The 16,526-nt window shown below is 44.3% G+C and overlaps 1 protein-coding gene across 1 annotated transcript in view; it reads left to right on the top strand.

The window, feature by feature from the left end:
- The window catches only part of ULK4 (unc-51 like kinase 4), a 1,180,200-nt gene that overhangs the window by 536,954 nt on the left and 626,720 nt on the right, over positions 1-16,526 (top strand). The window lies entirely within an intron of this gene.

Here is a 16,526-nt window from a genome sequence, read left to right as displayed (position 1 = left end):
GAACGCACACACATATGTGCCCGTGTTCCTCTTTGAACGTTACCGTCCCTGTTTTCAACAAGCGAGATGGATCTATTTCCATTCATCTGCATATGTAATTAATTGACATGGGGTCAATTTAAAAAAAAAAAAACAACTCAGTTGCTTATTTTAGTAGGATTTTCTACTGAATTTAGTAAACTAAGTTTTCAGTAGGAAGTTCAATTAATTTTAAGAATCTCTAAATTTATATTTGCAATTCCTTTGCCTAGATTTAGAATCCTAACAAGTAAATTTTAAAAGGCCTGCACACATAAGATTGTGGGTTATATATGTGGCTGGACCTTGCACACGCTGTGCGCATTTTACAAAGGGCCTGGCCACATACGTAAACCCTGTTACGTGCTGAAGTGCTGAGCCCAAAGAAAGGGGTGGGCCAGGGGTCATGGTATGGGCATGGCCGGGGGCCGAGCTGGAACAGTGCTTTCGACGCTGTCCTGGGGAAGCACGCGCTGGCAGCCGGCCGGTGTACGATTACTTCTGCTCCAGAGGAGCAGTAAGTATGAAAATAAAAAGTTTAGGGATAGTTAGGTTAGGTTTAGGGCGCGAGGAGAAGAGGGAAAGAGGGAGAAGGGTTAGGGAAATTCCCTCTCAGTCTGCTCCTTAATTTGAAAGGACTGGGATGGACCTAGGGACCGGCCGATTGCGTTGCCGCGAGTAGGTTATAAAATTTCCCCCTCTGCGAGCAGGAATTGCGGGCCGCCCGCATATGCGTGCACGGATTTTAAATTCTGGCGCTCATGAGTGCACGGCCATTGGATTTTACAACATGCGCGCGCTGGCACTCACATGTTATAAAATTGGCGCATCCATGTGCGCGTGCTCCTCTTAACATCTACCTTTAAAATATGTGCCCTTTGCTTATAACTATTGCTGAGCACCTAGTTTTTTCTCCTATCCTACTCCATAGCTGCCCTCTTTTTAAGTACCTAAATATAGGCACCGAATCCTAGTCAGTTTTTATGGGGGCCAATTTAGGTACTTAAATTTACAAGTTAGGCACCAAAACCATTTGAAAATTGACTCTAACCTGTTATGTGGAGATCATAGACTTTTCGTGAATAATGACGAGTTACATTTTTTCAAAGGGATTTTCTTTTCACAAGTTAGTTTAGAAAACCAGTTTTTTATGAGTTCAGTATTTCTTTCAAAAAAATCAGTCTGTGCTTATATGGCAAACCCTTCATACTGATCTGTTTCATTATCCTGATATTTACTACACTAGTGGTTTGAAGTATGTATAGTTGTGAATGAGTCAATGTTGTGATGAAATTCAAAATGAAATTATATGTCAGTGATATGAAATATCCTTTTTACTGTTAAGTACTCTTCTGTTTGCTTTTTCTGGCTATACCTGCACAGCTAATGTACTGTGGCCTTTTATGATAACGTACTATATCTTTTTTTCCATCTATTCACACTCCATTCCTTTTTTTCAACCATTTCTGAATATTGTTATATCTGGATTCATTTTATATTTAGTCTTCCTGAACACTATTTAAACAGAAAAGGACCCAAGCAGCAGTAGTTCTTGGGTGTCATAGAGACTATCAGAGAAAGATTAAATGCAGGAGTACCAGCGAGTTTTATTTCATGTTCTTCCTTTCTCTTTTCTGGTATTCTTCCCACTGTGTTAAGACTTGCTTTCATTCTTCTTCCCATTAAAAAAAAGCCACTTGATTGATCTTTCATTTCATTGCAACTGACATCTATTATCACTCCTTCCTATTTTCATCAGAATGATAAAGTTCCATTCACTCTCAGCTCTCTGATTTCCTTATCAGTCTCTCCTAGATCCATTTCAGTCAGGTTACACCCTTTACATTGCACCAAAGCCACTCTTCTCTCTGACTCCAGTTCTTTTCTGTCTGCTAAACATTCATGATATTCTTCCATTTCTTGTTTTTTAGACTTTTGCTAGCTTTCAACAGTTTTGATCACTTTTTCCTCTACTTTTCTCACTTCTACTTTTGTCTTTCAAGCTCTACCCAGACATTATTTCTACTTATTTTATTTATTTATAGCTTTTATATACCGTTGTTTTGGGGTACCATCACAACGGTTTACATAATTAATAGAAATACAACAAGATAATACAAATATAAAATAAAGTTCAATCAGACAGTACAAAAGTACTTTTTGACCTTTTCTTTTTGTGGAAAGATTTATCCTGGGTTACTTCTTGTTTTTGCTCTGTAGAATTGATTTAATTTGTTTCCTGTAAAGAAAAAAATCAAATAAATAGCCATGTATAATCTACTATAGCTCAACAATCTGTGCTGGAAAATGTAACACATTATATCAGAGATCAAATATGCTTTCTTATTCACAGAATTTAAAGATCCATACGAAACCTTGAATTTGCTTCAGGTGCATATTTTGGTCCATCTCCATATACTTAAAAGTCCAAGGCAAAATGCCCAGTTGTTGTAAAGTGTCCAGTAATGTAATCTAATGCAGAGATAATCACAACACCTAGCACTTTAAAAGAGTTTGATATTTTCCATTAGTCTTGTATTTTGAAGAAATTATGGAGGTGGACTAAAGTGTATGTGTGAAGACAAAGGTCAAAAGTTTTTGTACTGGTTTTAATTCTGTGGATAAAGATTATTTTTATAATAATAAAATTGTAGATGATGTAGATAATGATCAGTTAGCCCATTCCATCTGATTGGTTGTTCCTGTCTAAACTACAGCAGCTAATGATATTTCCCAGCTATCAGTCATACAATTTTAACCACCTATAGGATATTGCTCATTATCCAAGTCCGTATTCTAGTCTTTCTTCCTTGGTCCTCTACCACGAATGTAGTCCTCTTTGAAGTGCCTAAAAAAGGATAATTATAAATAAGTTCTTAAATCAGCATCCAGCCCTAACTCCCTGCCCTTCATGTCTTTTAGTCAGTCTCTCAAATTTGTTTTCTTTCTGTTTTGTATTCTTATATAAGTTCTGCTTTTAAAAATCTGTGGGCTGTATTTTCGAAAGGGCTTTCCCTGTACGTGCCCAGATCAGTCCAGAACATGGTTGAGCCTCCTTTCTAGCAGGTGGAAACAGACCAAAACTGAAAGGGTATCCTATATGAGGACAGAGCCTACCCTGTAGCCCTCCAGTATTTGTCTGTCTCCAGCAGGTGGAACAGCTCACCCTGTGGTTCCCTGTTAACTTCTGCTTGTCCCTTCTGGGCGTTTTTTTCTTCTGTGTGTCTATCGTGTTTGGATCAAGCAAGTATTTCTGAGTTATTGTTTAAAAAAAAAAAGTGTGAACTCTGTGGATCCTTCACAGGACACAGTCCCTATCTTCTCACTCTTGTGGGGGCCTAGTGGGGCTTGGCCCCTTGTTTTATATAGCATAGGCTCCCTTTTCCCGGTGGTCCTCGGCTGCAGGGCTGAAAATTGGTGGCGCCAGTCACTCCCCCTGTTCAGCTCTCTCTCTCTCTCCCTCTCTTCTGTACTGCTCTCCGTTCATTGGGATCCATGGTTTTGTAGCTGCTGACAGGGACCATTGTAAAAAAAAAAAAAAAAAAAAAGCAACTAAATAAAAGGGGATTTTACCCAAGAGGAGTCCCTGACAGGATTATCAGAATGTTCCTGCCTTCTCTACTTACTTTTGCAGCTTGAGATTCTCCACATTTATTAGGAAGCTTCCCCGGATACTCCTCGACTTGGCAACGAGTCTGCTTTGCTTCGGTGAAGTCTTCGGTGCTTCGTTGGTGCCTCAGTTCCTGTTCCAGCCTTATGAGTCCTGTTCCTACCCGTGCTCCCATCCTTTGGTTCCTGCGGACGGATCTTCTGGCTTTTAACCTCGGACTGGCTTCTGACTCTGGATCGGCTTCCAGCGACTCTCTGGCTTCTGATCTTGGAATGACTTTGGACAATTCTCCCGGCTGTTACCCATCTTCACAGGGGCCCACCTAAGACTAGCCGGCCCCCGCACCCTAAGGCTCAACCCGTGGGGAACGGGGTTGGTATTGGCGAAGCTCCATCAGGCCCCTGCAACAGCCTGGCCTCGCCTTCCTTTGGTGGGGACCTGTGGCAGTTCGCCCTCTCAGGTTGTGCCAACTCCACCTCGGGCAAGAGGTCCACATTTCTGTCAGTTAAACACAACAGATTGCCAAGTCCATGGACCCGGCAGAGGCCTCCACTCTCCAAGCCATTCCAGACCTAGCTCAAAGGACTCTTGAGCAGCAGCAGAAGGCCCTGGAGACACTCGCCTCAGCAATGGAAAATCTAAACTTGCGTTTGGACTCCACAGTTCTTACAGTCTCCGTCACACTGCCGATGCCTACTGCCTCACCTCTGGTACTGGGTGATCGCCCGGTGATTCCCTTACAAGCCCCTCCCCACTTCGCTGGGGACCCAGTCCTGTAGGGGCTTCATTAATCAGTGCAGCATGCACTTTTGTCTACAACAAGCCCTCTTCCAAGAAGACATCATGAAGACTACATACATCTTGTCTCTTCTGGATGGGAAAGCCCTGTCCTGGGCATCCCCCCTATGGGAACGTGCCGATCCAGTTCTGCGGGACCTGAATGGCTTCTTGACTCTCTTCTGCACTGTATTCAAAGATCCTACCCGACAGGCAGCCTCCGGGGTGAATCTGCTTCACCTGCACCAAGGTTCCCGGCCTGTAACTGAGTTTCGAACCTTGTCCTCAGAGCTTCATTGGGGCGCTGGTTGTCTGAGGGCCATTTTTCTAGAAGGTTTAAGTCCCAGATCTACTGGGGTCATTAGATGCCTTGATCAACTTAACTGGGCATATTAACTGATGCCTCCAAGAGCGCTCCTGGGAGATTCAACTCTCTAGAACATCTACCGCCAGCTTCAGACGCCCCCAGCGTTCGCCCTCGCCCACCGAGTCCGCTACTGTCTCCAGAACATCCGGTGAAGAACTCATGCAACTGAGCCGTGGGAAACTCATGACTAAGGAACGCCTTCGATGCCAACAGTCCGGCCACTGCCTCTACTGCGGGGAGGCAGGCCACCTCCTAGCCACTTCTCTAGTAAGGCTGGGAAACTCCCGAACCTAGGTCCTGCTGAAGGACTCGTCCTAGGTCTCACCTTGCCTTCTCCTCCTCTCACCCTGCCTATATCCCTCACCGTGGGCAACCGGACATTCCACACTTTAGCCCTGGTGGACTCTGGGGCCAGAGGTAATTTCGTCATTAAACAGTTAGTGGAACACCTCCGCATTCCTGTCAAACGGTCACAGGTATCCCTGGTGGTCTCCTCCATCCAAGGAGATCCTTTGCCCGATCGCATAACCTTGTCTACCGACCCGCTCACAGTCCGGACCGGGGTACTCCATGTCGAACTTCTCTCTTTCCATGTTCTGGATTGCACCATACACCCTATAGTCTTAGGGCTACCCTGGCTTCGGAAAAACTCTTCCAGTTTTGACTGGTCCTCAATGCAGCTCTCCAGCTGGGGCCCCACATGCCACTCCAGGTGTTTAGAACTCGTCATGCCCCTCTGCTGCAGCACCGTGGCCACCCAGTCACCTGACCTACCGCCCCAGTACGCACCTTTGCTGACGTATTCTCCAAAGACGCCGCAGATACTCTGCCTCCTCATCGCACTTTCGATTGTGCCATCAACCTGCAGCCTAATTCAGAGCCTCCTCATGGGCGTACCTACCCGTTATCTCCTACCGAGACTAGCGCCATGTTGAAGTATATCCACGAAAATCTCATCAAGGGCTTCATGCGCCGTTCTACATCTTCAGGATTCTTTTTCGTCGGGAAGAAGGATGGTAGCCTCCAACCATGCATTGACTACCGAGGCCTAAACTCTATAACCATCAAGGATCGCTACCCTCTACCGCTTATTTCCAAGCTCTTTGATCGGCTCCAGGGAGCCAAGATATTCTCTAAACTCAACCTCAGGGGCGCATACAACCTGTTTCGCATTAAAGAGGGTGAAGAATGGAAGACTGCGTTTAACACATGGGACGGGCATTACGAATACCTTGTGATGCCCTTCGGACTCTGCAATGCCCCCGCCGTCTTCCAGAATATGATGAATGAGGTATTTCGGGACACGCTATGGGGCGGATTTTAAGAGCCCTGCTCGCCTAAATCCGACCAAATCCGGGCGGATTTAGGCGAGCAGGGCCCTGCGCGCCGATGAGCCTATTTTACATAGGCCTACCGGCACGCGCAGAGCCCCGGGACTCGCGTAAGTCCCGGGGTTTTCTGAGGGGGGCGTGTCGGGAGCGTTCTGGGGGCGGGCCCGGGGGTGTGGCCGCGCCCTCCGGACCCGCCCCCAGGTCGCGTCCCAGCGCGCTAGCGGCCCGCTGGCGCGCGGGGATTTACATCTCCCTCCGGGAGACGTAAATCCCCTGACAAAGGTAAGGGGGGGGTTTAGACAGGGCCGGGCGGGTGGGTTAGGTAGGGGAAGGGAGGGGAAGGTGAGGGGAGGGCAAAAGAAAGTTCCCTCCGAGGCCGCTCCGATTTCGGAGCGGCCTCGGAGGGAACGGGGGTAGGCTGCGCGGCTCGGCGCGCGCCGGCTATACGGAATTGATAGCCTTGTACGCGCCGATCCAGGATTTTAGCGGATATGCGCGGCTACGCGCGTATCTACTAAAATCCCGTGTACTTTTGCTTGCGCCTGATGCGTCAGCAAAAGTACGCCAAATCGCGCGGTTTGAAAATCTACCCCTATATGACTATGTAGTAGTCTACATAGAAGACATATTGGTTTTCTCCAAGGACCTGCAAACGCACCGCAAGGACGTGGTCTGGGTCTTGCAGCGGCTGCATGAGAACCAACTCTATGCTAAATTCAAGAAATGCTCGTTTGAAAAAAAGAACAGTGCCCTTCCTGGGATATGTGGTGTCCAGTCAGTGGTTTTGCTTGGACCCCGAGAAACTCAAGGCTATTCACAATTGGCCCCAACCCACAGGTCTCCGCCCACCCCAAAGGTTTTTAGGTTTCGTTAATTATTACAGATCCTTTATATAGAACTACTCCACCTTGGTGTCTCCTCTTACTGCCCTTACCCATAAAGGGGCCAACCCCAAACAATGATTACTTGAAGTGGTTACGGCCTTCCTCAATTCGAAAGCCGCATTCCTCCACAAACCGGGCCTCCGCCATCCCGACTTCAGGCAGCCTTTCATCATCAAAGTTGATGCCTCCTCCGAAGGGGAAGGAGCTGTCCTAAGTCAGTACTCTGCTACCAATACGCTTCATCCATGCTCCTTCTCACGACAATTCTCCCTGGCACAACAGAACTATACTATCGGCGATAAGGAATTGCTAGCCATCAAAATGGCTGTTGAAGAATGGTGCTCATGGTTGGAGGGGTCCCAACACCAAATTTCCGTCTACATGGACCATAAAAATTTAGAATATTTACATCAAGCTCAACGCACATTGGGCCCTTTTCTTCACATGGTTTGATTTTGTGCTCTGCTATCGACCGGTCTGTAAAAACCTGCGAGCAGACGCCCTTTCTTGCTCTTTCGATGTCGAAGACAGACCTGAACCCCCTCGACATATCAAACCCACTAGAATTCTCTTGGCCGCCGCAATGCCGGTCCCTCCGGGGAAGACCCTGGTTCCTTTCAGGCTCTGGAACAGAATCCTCCACTGGGCCCATGACTCATGGATCGCAGGATATCCAGGTCAATCATGAAACCTGGCATTCCTTCAGAGATACTCGTGGTGATCCACCATGAAAAAGGGTGTCCGAACCTACGTTGAATCCTGCCACACATGCGTCCATCAACATCAACAATTCTCTAAAATGGCACACTTTGGCGCCTTGCCTGCTCTTCCATCTGCTCCTCAGCTAGGTAGGCTGTTCGTTCATCATGTCTTCTGGCTACACAGCCTTCCCAAGTACATTCTTTCTGATCAAGGATCTCAATTTACTGCCAAATCTTGGAGGTCTCTATGCAGGAAGTTCGGCATTACTCTCGAATTCACCACTGCGTATCATCCCTAAACCAACAGCTTGGCTGAAAGAACGAATCATAATCTCAAGCAATTCCTGAGATCATATGTCAATATCAAGCAGGACGACTGGGCGGAACTACTTCCTTGGGCAGAGTTCGCTCTCAACTCCCATCCGTCATCCGCAACCGGGTCATCCCCGTTCCAGCTGGTCTATGGCAAATAGCCGCTGCTGCCCCTACCATTGCCCATTGCGGTGCCCTCACCCATGGCTCAGTTAACAGCGACGGAATTTCATCAATTTTGGAACCTCACTTGACGACTATTGGGCAAGGCTGGACTGACCGCTAAAAGATTCACTGATGCTCATCGTAGGACTAGCCCGCAATTCCAACCAGGCGAAAAAGTGTGGCTTAGCACATGCTACATCCGACTGAAGCTCCCTTTCATGTGCTTAGCCCCACCGCTACATTGGACCCTTTGTAGTGCTACGCCACCTGGGCTCGGTGTCCTATCAGCTCTGGTTACCTTCAGCTCTCAAAATCCATAACTCCTTCCACGAATCTCTCCTCAAGCCCTTGGTACTGTCCTGGCCTTCTAGCAAACTGCTGGAACCTCAACCCCTCACTTCCGATGAGGACCTCACATATCAGGTTCATGATGTCCTGGATGTCAGGAAACGTAGGCGATGCTGGGAATACCTCCTCTCCTGGGAGGGTTTTGGGCCCGAAGAGAACTCTTGGGAACCATCATCCAATATCCTTGGCAAGGATCTCATTGCTCAGTTACATGTTAGTGCCTCTGGCACTAACGGGCCGTAGGCGCCTGCTCTTACCCACGATCCGCTTCTTCAGGCCTCCGCAAGCCAATGCCGCCGCTCCCCAGGCTGTCTTGCCGCCACGTGAGCCCTGACGCCACCGGCCCCAACTCCTTCACGCGTTCCCTAGCTCATGCGTGTGCTGGAGCTCCGCCTCTTAAAGGGGCCGTGGCAAGAAAACATAGCCCGGCCCCTAAACTGACATCAGGACTCTCCGCATTTATAATGAAGCTTCCCCGGATATTCCTCGACTTGGCATCAAGTCTGCTTCACTTCGGTGAAGTCTTCGGTGCTTCGTTGGTGTCTCAGTTCCTGTTCCTGCCTTCTGAGTCCTGTTCCTGCCTTCTGAGTCCTGTTCCTATCCATGCTCCCATCCTTTGGTTCCTGCGGATGGATCTTCTGGCTTTTGACCTCAGACTGGCTTCTGACTCTGGACCAGCTTCCGGCGACTCTCTGGCTTCTGTCTCTGGACCGGCTATTAGCGACTCTCTGGCTTCTGATCTTGGAATGACTTTGGATGATTCTCCCGGCTGTTACCCAACCGTCTTCACAGGGGCCCACCTAAGACCAGCCGGCCCCCGCACCCAAAGGCTCAACCCGTGGGGAATGGGGTTGGTATTGGTGAAGCTCCAGCCGGCCCTTGCAACAGCCCGGCCTCGCCTTCCGACGGTGGGGACCTGTGGGGGTTCACCCTCTCAGGTTGTGCCAACTCCACCTTGGGCAAGGGGTCCACATTTCCATCAATTAAACACAACAATTATTGAACAGACTCTCAACCTCCGCACAGACACTCCTCGGGTTTTCTGATTGCTCTTACTCAACTGGCTTTGACCAAGAATTATTTTCTTTTTGATTCTAGTTTTTTTCAACAGATTAAGGGCACTGCCATGGGTGCCACCATGGCTCCCAGTTTGACATGTCTATATGTATCTGATTTTGAGGAGAAATTTGTTTATCCATCATCATGGTTTACACACATTAATTTATGGTTATGATATATAAACAATATTTTTCTGGTCTGGTTCAGCACTGATATACAATTTTTTTTATTTTTGGATTGGTTGAATAGTTGTAATTGTCATTTTCAATTCAATTTTAACATTCACCCCAGCCAGATCTCATTCCTTGACATTTTGATTTCCTCTAATTTTGACTGCTTTTCCATCTTTATTTATCCTAAGAAGACTGATCGAAATACTCTATTAACATTTGATAGGCAGAATTTGATAGGCAGAATTTTTATTTTTTCTATACCGATATTCTTGTAGAGATACAAATCATACCGGTTTACATATAACTTCAATTTCGCCATAAAGTGATACAGTGAAACAAGTTTCAACAATTTTAACAGTAAAAAAAGATGAAACATTCTGGTCTGAACTTTGCCTTATATGATCATTGGAAATTATTTATACATAACAAACAAGCACATCAAAGAATCAGAGGAATTGAGAATCATCCATGAGTCTTGAAGAAGAATATTCCAGTTGGCCAGTTTTGCGACTTTGCCAGCTCTGCTCATCAAAAGAGGAGTTTGTGATTCAAGCTAAGCAGATGTTTTCCCAGTTCTGACAGAGAGGGTACCCGCTTAAAGTTTTGAAAAAGGCATTTAAACGTGCATTGTATGTCAATCGTGATTTCTTGATTTTACCACAAGAGCGTTCCTCTGACGGTTTTATTAACTGCATTTTACCTTTCTCTAAACTTGGTTGTACAATTAGTAATATTATTCATAACTTTTGGTCTTCACTTCTATTAAACAATGTCTTTAATAGCTCTCTCTGGTTTACTTTTCGCCAAGGTAGGAATCTCCAAGACCTCTTGGTCCATTCTGAACATAGTTCAAACTTACCACAGCCCTATCCACTGGGAGCTCATAAACCATGCGGTCACTGCTCAGTGTGTCTGTTATCATTATCAATTTCTTCTTTCACACATCCCAATTCTAAAATAATCTTTCATTTACGCAGTACTTCTGATTGTACTCTTCAGGTGTGATCTATGTAATCATTTGCCCTTGTCAGAAATTATATGTTGGTAAAACAACACGTATGGTCAAGACACATATTATAGAACATTGTTTTAATATTAAACATCTACTTGAAAATGCCCCTCTAGTTAATCACTGGGTATCACTGTCCCATTCTCTTGTGGATTTACAATTTTTTGTTATTGATATGTTATCACCTCCTCCTCGTGGGGGAAAGTTTTCAGAAATTCTTATTTGGAAAGAACAGAAATGGATATACACTCTGAATAGTCTGCTTCCGCATGGCCTAAATAATGAGAACGAGTGGAGCTATTTTACTTAAGTCTCTCTGCTTTGACCTGATTGGCTACTTTCTTCTCTACGTTGATTGGTTGGTGTGTTTTTGCGCCAACCTGATAGCGTTTAAAGTCCACTTTGGTTCTTTTACCAACACGCTCCCTGTTATCTCACATAACTATGGACATAGGTACATCGTTTTTCATGTTCTGCATCGGCTTTACCCATTATTGCTTGGTCTCACCTTTGTAAAGTTAGATTTTTCTGCATTTAATTTACAGATTTGTCGCTCAAACTTGCTGTCCCTCCCGACACAGCCTTGCGGCGAAACACAGGGTCCGTGTCGGCGGACCCTTTCAAGATTAGAATCTATGCAGTGAAGTTGCCGTGTTTGAAATATTAAATCTCACCATTTATAAGAAATGTATTTGTGGACCGATAAGGTTTTCTGCACTTATTTTTACTGGGCAATAGTGTGCCATATCTGACCCTTGGCTGCCCTGGATGTCTTTGTGGATCAGATCCTGAAGAGCAGATTGTAGTTCTCTAGGTGCCTAATGATCAGGATCTCGTTGTCCTCCATGCTGAACTTTAAGGCCCTTAGACGAAGCTGCCCTGTTGCCTGGATGCCAGATGATTGGGTTGCCACTTCCAAAGAGGTATCACTATCCTCACTCTCGCTCCAACTCCCCACTCCTCTCCCCTCCTGCACCTGTCCTGCAAACTCCCTTCCGCTCTGCTCTCTCTGTCTATCCCTAGCCTGCCATCCTCCTCCCACCACACTTGCCTGCCTATCCTCTTGCTCCTCCCACTTCTTCTTGTTCCTTGCCTCCTCCCTATCTCTAATCCTGTCCCTACACATATGCCTACTCTTCCTATCACTCCTGCCCCCTCATCCTCCTCTCCTTTCCTTTCTCTCTTCACGCCTCTTCTCTCTTCTCTCCTCTCTCCCTCTTATGCTCCATCCTTTCCAGTTCCTCACCACCACTCCTCACCATCACCACTCCTCCTTCTCACTCCTCCACATAAAAAGACATACAAATTGGACAAACTAACAAAAGCTTTCACTCCAACAAAGAACACAAAAGTCAAAGATATAGGGAAACAGATGAGAAGCACTAAACAGAAGACACAGCATTCAAAACTCGTTAAATATCTCCTATCACCTCCATCCACTATCTCTACTCACCTCCTCTTTTCTCTCCCATGCCTGCCACATCCTCAAAGAAGCAATTGCATGATGCCTATATATATAAGAAGAAAAGTGACACGCAATGCAATAATGTTGTGTGATTTGTGCAACTTTGCTGTGCAATGCGGTAAATCGTATATTTACCTAAACACGCTTGTTTGACCTCTGGTGGTCACCCATCAATTTACTTGTTCGCATCAGAGGACAACAGGAAAATCAAAGATTTTGCTCTATTCCTCAAAGCAAGTTCAAAGTAGAGAAGTATCATAGTATGAACCAGGAAAGCCAGTGTTCAAATCCCACTGCTGCTCCTTGTGACTTTGGGCAAGTCACTTCACTTTCCAATGCCTCAGGTACAAATTTAGATTGTAAGTCCTGTGGGGGTAGGGACATACCTAAAGCACCTGAATGTAATTTGCTTTAAAGTGCCTGAAAAGCAGAATACAAATAAATAAGTTATAAGTACGAACCACTCATGATGTTTTTCTGCTCAAATGGGATGTAGATCTGCTGTATGCCTTTCCTCCACTTCCATTCAGCCCAATACAGAAAACCCTGCGGGAGAGCCGGCGAGCGCCCGCTCGCCCGACGCGCGCCCAAGCTACTCTCCTGGGCGCGCAATTCAGTAAAAAAAAATGTAAATGAGGGCCCGTGGTAAAAAAAAAGGCGCTAGGGACACTAGCACGTCCCTAGCACCTCCTTTTTGACAGAAGCAGTGGCTGTCAGTGGGTTTGATAGCCAATGCTCAATTTTTCCGGCGTCGGTTCTCGAGCCCGCTGACAGCCACGGGTTCAGAAAATGGACGCCGGCAAAATTGAGCGTCCGTCTTCTGGGCCGTGGGCAGATTTTACATTTTTTTTTTTTAATTTTTTTTTTATTTTGGGGCCTCTGACTTAATATTGCTATGATATTAAGTCGGAGAGTGTACAGAAAAGCAGCTTTTTCTGCTTTTCTGTACACTTCCCCGGTGCTGGCTGAAATTAAAATGTGCGGCTTTGCTGCACATTTTACTTTCTGGATCGCGTGGGAATGACTAATAGACCCATCAACATGCATGTTGCGGGAGCTATTAGTTTCGGGGGGGTTGGCCGCGCGTTTTTGATGCGCTATTACCCCTTACTGTATAAGGGGTAAAAATAGCAAGTCGAAAACACGCAACCAAATGCAAGTCGAAAACACGCAACCAAATGCGGGCTAACAGTACGCTCCGCTGGAGCGCACTTTACTGTATCGGTCCTATTGGTAGCAAGAATGGTGCAGAAGACACTCAAAAAACAGGTGTACCTTATGCTCATTGCTCCAGAATGGCCTAAGCAAGTGTGGTTTTCTTACCTCATTATGTTGTCAGTCAGCTCTCTGATCCCTCTGGGATTTCATCCAGCTCTACAAACTCAAGGAGGATCATCTGTGTCATCTGAACTTCTAGCTGTCAAGCACTCATTAATCTCATCACTTTCAGGAAATTAAGGAAATTAAGGATATTGTAATTGTGGCAATGAAGCCATCCACCAGGAAAGCCTATCATTTTAAATGGAAAAGATTTTCATCTTGGTGTCAAGCAGGCTCCCATAATCTATATGCCTGCGCACCAAAGTATTTACTTCAGTACTTATTCTCTCTCTTCTCATTGGTCCTCAGTATGTCATCAGTTAAGGTACATCTCAGTGCCATTTTTGTCTACCACATCCAAGTGTATGGTAAGCCTCTGGTGTCAAAGTTCATGAAGCCATACATCCTCTGGTGTCAACGTTTTGAGACATATGGATTTCAGTGTCATTTTGACACAACTGATGAAGCTACCCTATGAACCATTATAGTTGATTCCTTGAAGTTCCTTACATGGAAAATATTTCTAGTTGCCATGATGTCGACTAGAAGAGTCAGTGAACTACAAGCTTTGTTTCATTATTCTTGGTATCTACAGTTTTTCAACAACAGAGTGATGTTGTTCACTCACTCCAAATTTCTGCCAAAAGTAGTTTTGGTCTTTAATCTAAATCAAGCCATTGTTTTGACCACATTCTTTCCAAAACCTCATACAAATAAAGGGGAGAAGATCCCCTCAATTCATTGGACTATAAAAGGGCCTTACTATATTATTTAAGGAGAGTTCAACTATAATCATCAAGGATCTCAACTTTACATCTCTTATGATACTAACGAACTGGGAAGAGCGCTTGCCAAGCACACGTGTCCAACTGACCAGCATACTGTATCACAACTTGCTATGCTGTGTTTGACCTTCACATACTGAACTCTATCAAGGCTCATTAAGTAAAAGCCATTGTTTATTTCAGTGGCTCACCTTAGAGCTGTGTCCATTGAAGACATCTGCAAAGCTGCAACTTGGCTTAGTGTGCAGCAGTAGTCAAGAAAGCAAAGACAATGCATGGAATTATTAGGAATGAAATGGAGAATAAAACAGAGAATATCATATTGCCTCTGTATTGCTGCATGGTACATCCTCATCTTGAGTATTATGTGCAGTACTGGTCACCACATCTCAAAAAAGATATTGCAGAATTAGAAAAAGTACAGAGAACGGTGACTAAAATGATAAAGGAGATAGAACAATTATCCCATGAAGAAAGGCTATAGAAGTTAGAACTCTTCAGCTTGGAAAAGAGATGGTTCAGGGGAGATATAGAGGTCTATAAAATAATGAATGGAGTGGAATAGGTAAATGTTAATCCGTTGTATACTTTTAAAAAGTACCATGACTAGGAGACACAAAATGAAGTTACTAGGCTGATACATTAAAAACTAATGAGAGAAAATATTTTTTTACTAAATGCATTATTAAGCTCTGGAATTCATTGCCAGAGGATGTAATGAAAACTATTAGTGTGGCTGTGTTTAAAAAAGGGTTGGATAATTTCCTGGAGGAAAAGTTCATAAACTATTATTAAGGAGGAATTTCAGAAATCCACTGCTTAGCCCTGGGATAAGCAGTATGGACTCTATCCCTTGGGATTGTGCCAGGTACTTGTGACCTGGATTGGCCACTGATGGAAACAGGATATTGGCCTTGGTGGATCTTTGGTCTGAACCAGTATGGCAAATATTCTTATGGGTCTGTTTGGCTCTGTTGGATGATGTCACCCACGTGTCATGGTTAAGTCATCCTGCTGTATACAGAGAACCCCATTTATGATAAGGAAATAACTTGCTTTATTTTGTCTTTTACTGAATATTTTTTACTGTTTTACAATCATTTTTATTGACTTATAATATCACCCCTTAATACATGATAAAATAGTAATTGTTGAAACAGTCAGATTAAGCAATTATTAAATGGTTTAACAAAAAAATGAAAAATGAGAAAAACATAATATTTAAAAATATAATAAATGTTTTCTACCATTTTTAAAATGTGAATAACAGTTTAGATTTTTAAATCTGTTTATTATTTCTTGGTTTGTTGTTATTATTGCTATTATAATTGATGTAACTTCTAGGCTGGCATCCTCTCAATCAGAGTCTTAGATGTTAAAGTCCATTACTATTGGTAATTTTCTCTGAGTGTCCAGAATTCCCTGATGGTGGGAAGATTATTCTTGTAAACCCTGTGCATTGTTAATTTCTTACTCAAATGTTAACAGCCATTGTAAACAGCACTGATTATCACACTGGAAACTGATGTGGTTTCCAACCTAAGCTTTAACTGATTCAGAATGGAAAAATGGATAAGCATCTTCTTTATAGCTCTTGTTATTTACAATCTCCTTCTTATATTTTAGATCTTCAGTAAATTTCTGGCCATAGGCTTTCAGTAAATTGATTCAGATGGTAAAGCCAATTCCATTTATAATTTTGTTCAGTCTCCAATCCAAGTATTGAGATAGCTTTTAAACTTCCTTCCCATAGCTAGGTGGACAAGAATTTAACCCAATTTAGTTGTGTTATTGTCATGTCTCTTTTGTCATACCTTTCCTAAAGTTACTCTACATTCTCCTCATTTCTCCTGGTTCATACCTGGATGGTACCTTTATTTTCCTCTCCTCAGTTGAGGATTTCATTGAGATGACCGTGGATTTTCCTGGGTGGTGCCACTGATCTTTTTGTCACTTCCCTTACACCTTCTCCCTAGAAATGAATGGGCATTTCCAAGAAGACTCTTAAGGTCTTTTGGTTCTCCTTATGTGAGAGACCTCCTTTCCTCATCTGAGTCCTTGTGCCCTAGTTAAAATCAAATCAAAATTCTTTAAGAAATTAGGGAAACCTAAAACAAGAGGCAGGAATGGTGGAAAAACTTCCTCCTCAAAAAAAGAAAAGTTTCTAAAACCCATGGTAAAAATAGATGAAGGTACTCTGTC

The sequence above is a fragment of the Rhinatrema bivittatum genome, chromosome 2, assembly GCF_901001135.1.
Source record: "Rhinatrema bivittatum chromosome 2, aRhiBiv1.1, whole genome shotgun sequence".
Classification (NCBI taxonomy): domain Eukaryota; kingdom Metazoa; phylum Chordata; class Amphibia; order Gymnophiona; family Rhinatrematidae; genus Rhinatrema; species Rhinatrema bivittatum.
Note: the sequence above shows the minus strand (reverse complement) of the source record. Positions and strands in the feature narration are given on the sequence as shown.